Source organism: Prunus mume, linkage group LG1, assembly GCF_029339155.1.
Source record: "Prunus mume cultivar Tortuosa linkage group LG1, ASM2933915v1, whole genome shotgun sequence".
Classification (NCBI taxonomy): Eukaryota; Viridiplantae; Streptophyta; class Magnoliopsida; order Rosales; family Rosaceae; genus Prunus; species Prunus mume.
The window spans coordinates 13,891,121-13,903,289 of record NC_142698.1 but is presented as its reverse complement, the minus strand read 5'-3'; the positions used below and the strand labels follow the sequence as shown (position 1 = coordinate 13,903,289).

Genomic DNA, 12,169 nt, shown 5'->3' with positions numbered 1-12,169 from the left:
TACATGAATATAGACAGGGTAAATTATACAAACGGTAAAATATAAAATAGGCAGTTCCAAGATTATAAGGATTGATTGAGATACTGAATCAATCACACTTGAATGGCTACAGGCTGCCGTGACTTGTGGGGAGTGTCTTGCATATTCATTGGCGGATGGGAAGGATGCTCTTCAACTAGGAGCAGGATGGACAACATTACTGTGACAAGCTTGAAAAACATGTCTATTATTTCTAATTCTCTGCCAACTTATCTGTGATCTTTATCTTCACATACTCATTAGGGTAAGTTTTTCTTGTAAAAGTGTACAACTCTCCGGAACCAAGTCATAGAATAGTAATCCAATCATCACAAAGTTAGAACATGAGTCAAATTGGTATAGTTGTAATGTATTCAAAGACCAATGGATTCATTTTGTTGATTAATGAAATATCTGAGATCAGTGGTTCTAGAACTTTCTCTCTCAGTTGTTTCGATTCTCTCATTTTCTGTCTATCCAAACACTTGTAGTTGTGACTTTCATCATTTCCAATACCCTATGCATCAAATCATCGAGTATACCCACAAAAAATAAAGCAAAACCCAATGAGCGATCCAGACTGTCCAATACCGGCTACCTTACGCAACAAGTTCCGAATTTCAATGCAGATTGCATATTAAATTCATGAAATTTCTAAAACAAGCAAGTTTTTCCCTTTCTTTTTCATGATATTGTTGTCACTTCAATATTTACTCCCTTGGCACGAGTTTGTGTGTATGGAATTAGTACTTTCTGCAGAATTTTATTCTTACCCAACTTACATACAGATTGTTACAGTATTGATTTTTATATAACAAGTTACAAAACTAATAAGTAGAGTCAACATTCTAGTGAGCTAGACAATCATAATTGCGTCGAATCAGCGACCACCCGAGAGGCATGCGGACTCTGCAGCATATGATGAATGTGAAAACCCCTTGCCCGGAGAGGACGAATATGACATTGCAAAATCATCAAAACCTTCATGGTGAGCAAAAATCAAGCCATTTGAAGAGAGCTCTGGCAAAGCAATGTCACCTTCCAAATACTGCACAACCTGGCGCATGCTTGGCCTGGCTGTAGGCTCTGAATGAGAGCACAACAGCCCAAGCTTCAACACCAACTCCACCTCCTCGGCTACAAATTCAGAACTCAAGTTTTGATCTCTTGCCTCAAGAATGGCACCTCTGTTCCAAAAAGAAAACACCCAATCAACCAAAATCAAATCCTGGTCTGGACCTTGTGCCTCCATTGGCCTTCTTCCACAAGCTACTTCGAGCAAAAATGCCCCGAAGGCAAACACATCGGTGCTCGTTGTGGCCCGGCCTGATCTTATATGCTCTGGAGCTAGATACCCAAGTGTTCCAACTATATGAGTAGTTTGAGGGTCTGTTCCATGGTCATATAATCTTGCAAGGCCAAAATCTCCTAGCCTTGCATTCAATTCACCGTCAAGTAACACATTGCTGGCCTTCACATCTCTGTGAATCACAACTTGTTCCCATTCTTCATGAAGATAGAATAACCCTGAAGCCACACCTGTGATCACTCTAAACCTCTGGCTCCAATTGAGAGTGACCGTAGGGCGGTCATAGAGGTACTTGTCCAAGCTTCCATTAGGCATGTAGTCATAGACCAAGAGCAGCTCCCCTTTTCTTCTGCAATAGCCCAAGAGTGGGACTAAATTTCGATGACGAAGCCTGCCAATACTCACAATTTCTGCAACAAATTCCTTCATCCCCTGTCGCGATTCGTGTGAGACTTTCTTCACAGCAATCTCAATTTTTGAGGAGGGTAATATGCCTCTATAGACTTTACCAAAACCCCCAGTCCCCAGAAGCTCATTCTCCTTGAATCCTTTTGTGGCAATATATAAGTCTTTGTATTTAAACCTTTGAGGCCCATACTCAAGCTCCCAATCTTCAAGTAATTCTGCAAACTTCCTCTTCCTTCTTATGAAATAAATTAAACCTGAAACCACTAGCAAAACCAAACTCACAGACATCACAGGCACACCAACGGTCAAAAAATTAGATATTTTTTTACGTCCTATCCGGGGCAGCTTAGGAAGTTGTGAGAGAACAAGTTCTGGAGCCTGGCCATTAATCTCAAAGCTCCATCCTAGAACATAATGAGATGTGAAGTCTGAGCCAGAGGAAAAGCCAACATACATGGTCGTATTAAGGACCGTGGAAAGGTCATACTTCAAAGACAAGAGTGGAATACGGGGTTTATCAACATTGATTGGACCCAAAATGACTTTGATTTGCTTCTGGATACCATCATACTCCACCCAAACTTGCATTGGTTGACCACTGATGAGGGTCAAGTTTCGGAAACCGCCATTGTTTAGAGCATGATATCCCGCTGGAGTTGACTTCACTGAGCGCAAACCATTGATATCAATCCCAACATGGTTGTTGTTGAGGTCACCAAACTCGATGTTCTGTATGGTGTCAAGCTCTACAGCAAAAATATGGTTGTTGACGTTGCCGTTGTTGGTTCCATTGAAAACGCCCAGGTACTGGTGTTGAAAACCGCTGGGGAGCCCTCTTGTCGGAGCAATGACAAAGGCAATTCCATGGGCACCCAGTCCTAATGCGGATCTGATAGCGAACACAAAAGTGGTAGAGAAGGAGAAAGCGGTAGCATTGGATGAGTTCTTGAAGGTTACTGGGTTGGGGTAGAAGGCATGGCCAGTGCCATTTCCAGCGTCATTTGTAAGCTTCAGAAGGCCATTGGATGTGACTTGGGCTACGCCATCTAGGCTAAGATTAGCAGACAGGAAACCATTGTAGGTGAAATTGAGATCTTCAGCTGCTGCTAGGCTTACTAGTATGACTATAACAAGCTTGAAAAACATGGCTATTAATTTCAATTCTCTACCAACAAGGCCGGTCTTGGGATTTTGAAGGCCTTGTGTGAACCTTAAATTGGGGTCTCACATAAGCTAACACAAACTTACACCATTACATAATGTCATACAATAAATGTTTTTTTTTCTTAAATTGGGTCAAGGATGTTATACCTTTTGAATAATCATCATGATTGTGACGATGAGTCTTTGTCATTGTAGATCATATTCAGATATTAAATATTTTTTAACACCTAATTTATTTTGTATCAATATTCCAGGAACATCATTAATTTGATGCAATTATTTTGGTTGAGTTTGTTGGATGCATTATTTTGTGCAAAATTGAATATCTGAGCATAGGGTTTAGGGTATTTATTATTTTAGTTTATGATTGTGAAAGTAGCTGGGATATTGAATGTTGGTGTTGACCTTTGTCCAAAATCTGCATTCAATTTCCCTCTAGAAATACATTACTGACCTTTGACAAGATAACCTCAAAGATAAGGGACCGCAACTGAGATCTTGATTCTCAGCCAATGCCTTTCTGAACATATCCTTCAGAGAAAAATCTAAGTCAATGTAGCGGGATATTGTCAAACAACTAGACCGTCAATGTCACTAATTAGCTTTTATGTAGAAATTATGGATACTAACTGTTAGCTTGTGTGTGAAAGCAATAAATGTTGGAGGTGTGAAACCAGGAAATATTCACTTGACTTGTGAAGACTGCAGCTTGCAAGTTCCGGGCCTTGGAAACCAAATATGATTAGCTTGGTTAGCAAGCCATCTAAATTTGTTGTTAGCAATACAAAGAAACTACGTTGAAAACCAGAAATTTTTTCTCTCATTCTCATATTCTCCCATATTATACGTTAAGAAAACTTGACAATTCATATTTCACGAGGGTAATGCTAGATGTGGGAGCAGATATATTAGTCTCCAATCACAGCACGCCACGTGGAAAAGAATATTATATCTTTTAATTAATTAATTGAACTAGTTTATCTGTCCAATTAATTGATTGAGATAAATATCTTTATTAATATGATATTATCTTTATTTAATAAGATAATATCATTAATTCAGATATTATCCTAATAAAGAGAATATAATATCATTAATTTAGATATTATCTTCCTAAAAAGAGATAATATCATTTAATTCAAATATTATCTTCATATAAAGAGATAATATCATTAAATTAGATATTATATAAGCCCGACTCGATCCCTACGAATTTGGGTAGAGAATAAACTCAGTATATTCTCTACGAAACCCTAGCCATGAGGCTCCTATAAATAGACGACCTCATTCATCATTCAAGGTACATCTAAACCTACTCCTAATACCCGAAGCTCTCTCTCCCTCTCCAATCTCCATATTTTCTCCACACGGCTCCGGCCATACATAAACTCTGTACCAGTTGCTTAGCTATTGTTTTCCTTCAAATCTTTTTTATGGTGTGGTTTACTTACTCCAATCTTTTTTACAGGAATCAAGGAAGAGAGAGAAGGATTATTTGCACAAACACTAGGTCTGGGCAAGGTCCTGTTCGGCCTGATTCTCAACCAAAACTAAAACAGAATTGATATTGTTCATCGATCCAGTCCGATTCGGCCCGGTTCTCAGCCAAGACCCTAGTTTTACAATCACTCACACTCGTCTCCCACTAGTGTCATGATCAATTCTATAGATACAAAGGTACAAGACTCTCCGACCCCATATCTTAATAACTTACTGTTACCAAAAAGGAGAAAACAAGTGTCCCGATATCAAATTCTTCATGCAGCAAAATGCCAAATTTATTTTTATAAAATGATCATATACCGAAACAAAAGCTAACAAGTTTGCAATTTCCATGCAGATTGCCACAATCATCAACTAGTGCTACAATATTGGCACACCAGTATGTCCATATATATAATGTAAATTCAAATTTCACAAAGACATTAAAGAAAACTTGACAATTACAAACGCACAAAGGGCACAGGGACAGAGAGAAACCTGTGGCCAGTCTAATGCTTCAAAGTGTACTTAGCTGGGGGAGAGGTCTGTCGTTTCCACGACTAAATTTTGAACCTTCGCAGTGATGCAAATGTACTTGGTTTAAGGCGACGGAGCCAAAATAGTTGGAGGCAAAAACACAGAAAAGCTAGCATCTAGAAGGTTCAAGAATTCAATCCTGCTCCTACAACAACGTGATGTAGCAAATAGAAATTGAGGTTTCTGCCAAACCCCATTATCTAGAAAATGGCCAGAGATCTGTTTTGACAACGGATGACGGTGAAGGATCTGAAAGTTGAGAACTGGAGGAGGTCTGCGGAGCTCTCCGCCACACTCATCCAGTAATTACTAGTCCAAGATTCGGTCCGCATTCCGGACCCAACCGACTGCCGCCTCTTAAAATTGCTCCTTTTTCCCGTTCTAATTTTTTACTATTTATTAAGATTAAAATTTCCATGTCTGTTTTCTTATATAAAAAATATTATATTATCAACATCAACAAAAAGATATAAAAAATAGTAACTAGTTACAAACTAATAAACTAGAGGAAACAAAATTTCCATGCCTATTTTATATGCAGCATTGATTTAATGTAACTAGTTACAAACTAATAAACTAAAGGAAACATTCAAAGCTGCATGTATATGTTCTATGCCTCGTGCATGGCAGCTTGGGTGAGAATCTTAATTGATTGGCCTCAGCGACCACCTGAGAGAAGTGTCGGCTCTGGAACATATGACGTCTCCTTGCCCATGGAAGACGGATATGACATTGCCGAATCATCAAAACCTTGGCGGTGTGCGAACTTCAAGCCACCAGAAGAAAGACCAAGAGATGATAACTCCGGCAGTGGAATGTCACCCTCTAAATAATGCACTACTTGACGCATGCTTGGCCTAGCAGAAGGCTCTGAATTAGAGCACAACAGCCCAAGCTTCAAGACCAATTCCACCTCCTCAGCTACGAATTCTGAACCCAAGTTTATATCTATTACCTCAAGAATATTACTTCTCTTCCAACAAGAAAACACCAAATCAACCAGAACACCTTGTGTCTGTATTGGCCTTCTTCCACAGGCAACTTCAAGCAAAAATGCCCCAAAAGAAAACACATCGGCTTGCGTTGTGGCCCTGCCTAATCTTGCATTCTCCGGAGCTAGATACCCAAGTGTTCCAACTATACGAGTAGTCTTAGGGTCCTTTCCGTGGTCATATAATCTTGCAAGGCCAAAATCTCCTAGTCTTGCATTAAATTCTGAATCTAGTAATATGTTACTGGCCTTCACATCTCTGTGAACCACAACTTGTTCCCATTCTTCATGAAGATAGAACAACGCTGAAGCCACACCTTTGATCACTCTGAACCTCTGCCTCCAATTGAGAGTGACCACTGGTTGGTCGTATAGGTATTTGTCCAGGCTTCCATTAGGCATGTAGTCATAGACCAAGAGCAGCTCCCCTTTTCTTCTGCAATATCCCAACAGTGGTACTAAATTTCGGTGACGAAGTCTGCCAATGCTAATAATTTCTGCAACAAACTCCTTCATCCCCTGTCTTGATTCATGTGAGACCATCTTCACTGCAATCTCAGTTTTGGAGGAAGGTAATATGCCTTTATAGACCTTACCAAATCCCCCACTTCCCAAAAGCTCCTTCTCCATAAACCCTTTTGTTGCCATATATAACTCTTTGTATTTAAACCTTTGAGGCCCATACTCAAGCTCCCAATCTTCAAGCAGCTCTGCAAACTTCTTCTTCCTTCTTATGGCATAAATTAAACTTGAAATTGCTAGCAAAACCAAACTCACAGACATCACAGGCACACCAACGGTCAAAAAATTAGATATTTTTTTACGTCCTATCCGGGGCAGCTTAGGAAGTTGTGAGAGAACAAGTTCTGGAGCCTGGCCATTCATCTCAAAGCTCCATCCTAGAACATAATGAGATGTGAAGACTGAGCCAGAGGAGAAGCCAACATACATGGTCGTGTTAAGGACCGTGGAAAGGTCATACTTCAAAGACAAGAGTGGAATATGGGGTTTATCAACATTGATTGGACCCAAAGTGACTTTGATTTGCTTCTGGATACCATCATACTCCACCCAAACTTGCATTGGTTGACCACTGATGAGGGTCAAGTTTCGGAAACCGCCATTGTTTAGAGCATGATATCCCGCTGGATTTGACTTCACTGAGCGCAAACCATTGATATCAATCCCAACATGGTTGTTGTTGATGTCGCCAAACTCGGGGTTCTGTACGGAGTCAAGCTCTACAGCAAAAATATGGTTGTTGGCGTTGCCGTTGTTGGTGTCATTGAAAACGCCCAGGTACTGGTCTTTAAAACCTCCGGGGAGCCCTCTTGTCGGGGCAATGACAAAGGCAATTCCCTGGCCACCAAAACGCGGTGCCATTCCGGATCTGACAGCGAACACAAAAGTGGTAGAGAAGGAGAAAGCGGTAGCATTGGATGAGTTCTTGAAGGTTACTGGGTTGGGGTAGAAGGCATGGCCGAGTCCTGGGTTGGGGTAGAAGGCATGGCCTAGTCTAGTGTCATTTGTAACCATCAGAAGGCCATTGGATGTGACCTGGGCTCTGCCATCTAGGCTAAGATTAGCAGACAGGAAACCATTGTAGGTGAAATTGAGATCTTCAGCTGCTGCTAGGCTTACTAGTATGACCATAAGAAGCTTGAAAATCACGGCTATTAAGTCATGGACTATACCCATAAAAACAAAGCAGAGCAGCTGATCACCTTGCTAACTTGGGGTATGAGTTACCCTTGGGGCTTCATAACTTCGAGTCTGCTCCTGTCTCCCACTCAAGCTTGTTGCTGGATGATGATCTAGGAAGAGCCCAAAGTAGGGCCAGGGGTGGCCCTGAGGGTGTGCAAGTGGTGCCAAGAAATAGGGCCCCTGATTTTTGAGGGGCCTCGATTTTTTTATGTGTATAATATATGTTTAACAAATGTTATATATATACCGAGTGAGCAAATTGTTGACACAAAGACGTTCCTAGTTGTGTTGGTTTGCAGGGCCTCAACTTTTATTCAGGGCGAGACTTCAAAATCCGCTTGTGTTAAAGGCTTGTCTGATGTCAACACCAACATTCAATATCCCAGCTACTCTCACAACCACAAACTGAAATAATAAATACCCTAAACCCTATGCTCAGATATTCAATGATGCAATTATTTTGGTTGAGTTAGTTGGATGCATTATTTTGTGCAAAATTGAATATCTGAGCATAGGGTTTAGGGTATTTATTATTTTAGTTTATGGTTGTGAAAGTAGCTGGGATATTGAATGTTGGTGTTGACTTTTGTCCAAAATCTGCATTCAATTTCCCTCTAGAAATACATTACTGACCTTTGACAAGATAACCTCGAAGATAAGGGACCACAATTGAGATCTTGATTCTCAGCCAATGCCTTTCTGAACATATCCTTCAGAGAAAAATCTAAGTCAATGTAGCGGGACATTGTCAAACAACTAGACCGTCATTGTCACTAATTAGCTTTTATGTAGAAATTATGGACACTAACTGTTAGCTTGTGTGTGAAAGCAATAAATGTTGGAGGTGTGAAACAGGAAATATTCACTTGACTTGTGGAAACCAAATATGATTAGCTTGGTTAGCAAGCCATCTACTTGTATAAATTTGTTGTTAGCAATACAAAGAAACTATGTTGAAAACCAGAAAAATTATCTTCTCTCATTCTCATACTCTCCCATATTAGACGTTAAGAAAACTTGACTTCATATTTCACAAGGGTAATGCTATGCTAGACTTACCACATTTTTATACCACATTGTGTTACACCTCTCTGATAAGTCTAGCATTTTCCATTTCACAAAGGAGTAATGCTATTAATACCACATTCTGATATTATCTTATGTGGCACATGAAGTGGACAACCACATCAATTAAAAAGTGTCAATAAATCATAAAAGAAAAGAAAATGTTAAATTAATTTTGATTGATGTGACTATCCACCTTATCCGCCGCATAATGTTGTATGAGAATGTAGTATACAAATATAGTAAGAGTAATATTATTCGTTCATAAAGACATTAAGAAAACTTGACAATTGCAAACGAACACAGGTTACAGGGACAGAGAGAAACCTGTGGCTAGTCCAATGCTTATATATCTATGACAATTTTATAACTACGATATTGAACTTCTTTATGAAAAAAAAAAAAAGGAAATTTATTCAATATAGAAAAAAGAGGTATACTAGGCCAGAGGGACATAAAAAAATACAAACATTAAGACACCAAAAGCCGGGAAGACCAAAAAAATTGAGTGAAAAGGCTGGTGATCCACATGAATGTGGAGGTGGAGGTGGAGGTGGAGGTGGAGGTGATGTCATTTTTAAAAGTTAATGATGATATTTTAGAAATTAAAAAAAAAAATTCATTAAAGACTCATCTTTGCTTCTTTTAAAAGCAACTTTGAAAAGCAACCCAAAGCCTGCTTTTAAAAGCTGCTACCAAAAGGCCACTACTTTTAAAATAATAGGGACATTTTACTTTTACTAAACACCTTAAATTGTGATAAGCCTATATTATATATATATATATATATATTATGCCTCCTTTGCTTATTTATTTGTTAATTTCCTTGGATTAAATTGGTTGTTTTAATTGGTTTTGTGAGATTTGTGAAGGAATTGTGAAATAGGAGAAAGTGTGATAAAAAGGGAAAGAAGATGAAGATTGGAGTTTAATTAAAAAGAAGCCAAGTCATTCCTTTCGTTGCAAGGAATGTTGTCAAATTTCCTAGTTCAAGATGGTTCAAGTCTTATCAAGTCAAACAAGGAGAAATAAAGAAGACCCTATATTAGAAGGAATCATACTTTTATAATAATTGTAATTATACCTTAGATAGGTAGGATTTGTAGGAGTATTATAAATAGGGTGTTTAGGTCATTGATCATCATCTATCCTCCATCATCTACCATAAAATTCCTATATATTCATACTCATAGCCGAAACACTCAAAGGAGAGAGACTTTTAGAGAGACAAAGAAGACAACCTGGAGCTAGAGTTGTTGTCGTGCAGAGATCAAATCTTCAATTGGTTTTTTCCTTCCTATGACACTGTTTATCATGGTTTTTATTAAAGTTGTCATGAACTAATTTCTTTTTGCTATAGGACAATTACTTGACTTAATGTTAATTCCATGTATTTTTCCATGTTGAGTATCTATTACCATGCTTAATGCTTTGAATGTTTGGCCAATATTTAATTGTTTTGATGCAAAATTGATGATAGGGATATCCAATTTGGGGTTGCTTCTTGTAATAGATGCCATGAGTTACATGATTAGATAGGGATGTTTGTCATCACTTATGTAGTTGTTTTGCAGGTTTTCCAAGGAGTTTAATTGGTTCTTATTAACTTAATTCCATCACTAGGGATAGAGTGGGTTGGTAATAAGATTACTTTTGGTATAACCAGGAATGGAGAATAAAATAGGGAAAATCAACTGTCAACATGGAGAACAATTAGGATTAACATGCTAAGGGAACTAGGTAGAATTGGCTATAGTGAAATTGGAAGCTCTAGTGCTCTCATAACTTGAATCTTACTACTTTATTTTCCTACGCTTGCTTTTATTCATTGTTTTAGTTAATTAATCAATCGAATCTCATCATTCAATTGTTCAAATAAAGTCTTGGGTTAATCACAATTGGTATTTAGTAAATTAAATCACTCTTCGTGGGAACGACACTTCACTTATCACTGTATTACTTGTGCGAAATGTGTGCTTGCAATCAATTCACAACAAATTGCTTAACTTTGAAGTGAAGCAGGTTTTTGGCCAAAAAAAGCAATCCCAAATGGGGCCTTGCTGTGAGAGAAAGCAATTTGGTGTTTGGTAAACTTTTTTGTTTTTATAAATGTTATTTGACAATAATCAGTTTGAGGGTTTGCTAAATTTTTTTGTGAAAGTGTTGTAAGTTGTGTATAATGACTAAAAGGGCATTATGTTGAATTGGCTTTTCTGTTCATGTATTTGGTAAAAGGAAAAGCACTTTCACTTTATCTTATATATATATATATATATATATATCAGAAGGGGACTAGAACCAGAGGGGATTAGCATAGATAGTAAGAAAGCAGACATAATAGAAAATGCGGAATTTATGCATGAATGAAATTAATGCATAGATGAAAATATGAATAATTGAAAACATTATACTTACTGAAAATCTTGATTGGAAGATTTTATTGATAGTAAGGAGGATACATAGTAGCACTCGGTTTTACACTGATAGCTCTCTTTGAGGGAGTCTCGAGGAAAGCTTTGAAAATTGAGCAGAAAACTAAAAATGTATTCTGCTTACAAATGAGGCCAAAGCCCCTTAAAAAAGAAAACAACTGAACTATTCATAGCATTGGATACTGAGGATCTTTCTGTAGAGGCACGAGATCGTCACTATTAGCTCAACTTTTACTTTTACTTTTGATGATGACTATTGGGGGAATCTGACTGTAGAGACACGCAAAAGCATTTGCTTTTATTGAGTGCTTTAAAATTGGAAAAAACTTTTGACTAGTCGGAGCTCAAATCATAGGGGTTTTGACTGTCCTGATAGTTTGCCCAAAGCATCTTCTGAGCTGGACTCTTTTGACTAGTAGGCAACTGAGGTTGACTAAGAGATGACTCTGATTTTGGGGTAGCATCATCATCATCATCATCATCATCCATTTGTGAGGCTTGAATAATCAACTGTCTGGAGATTTCTTGCAATTCTGACTTTGATTTTCCCTCGGTTGAGAGAAAAGAAGAAGATCCACAGGAAGGGTGGGTTTAGTCTTCGAAGGTTGTGCAACTGAAGGAAAATCTCTGTAAACATAATCTGCAATTCTTTCAACTTTGAATTTATCCCACCATTTGACTGAAAACTGGCGAGATAAAACTTTGGATTCCCAATTTACATGATAGTTCCATTTCAATATCCAGGGGACTTTGTATCTGGCAATGAAAAGGAGTAATTTGGGAAAGAATAATTCTGATTGATTAAATTTATATTTACTGGAAAAATAATTGGTTATGGGTTTGGGTAGGAAGGATATCAGCGACTGGGCCATGTTTTTCCCACCAATGAAGAAACCAAAAGGGAAAGGGACTCTTGAATTTACTATCAATATTGATGAACCAAGAGTGACTGAAATCAACTGTTTGGTGAAGGAAGATAATGTACCATGCTTCAATGTAATCAGCATAGTTGTACTAAAGGGTCGACTGGAGGGTTTTCATATCATAAGGATGGCGACC

General features: G+C 38.2%; 2 pseudogenes across 2 annotated transcripts; both read right to left on the bottom strand.

Annotated features, from left to right (window-relative positions):
* Positions 1-756: 756 nt before the first annotated feature.
* Positions 757-2,951, bottom strand: LOC103338975 (L-type lectin-domain containing receptor kinase IV.1 pseudogene; annotated as a pseudogene). The gene has a single exon (XR_016123284.1). The product of XR_016123284.1 is annotated as an L-type lectin-domain containing receptor kinase IV.1 pseudogene (transcript).
* Positions 2,952-5,418: 2,467 nt separating this feature from the next.
* Positions 5,419-7,962, bottom strand: LOC103338983 (L-type lectin-domain containing receptor kinase IV.1 pseudogene; annotated as a pseudogene). Its single transcript, XR_016122513.1, has one exon. The product of XR_016122513.1 is annotated as an L-type lectin-domain containing receptor kinase IV.1 pseudogene (transcript).
* Positions 7,963-12,169: the final 4,207 nt, after the last annotated feature.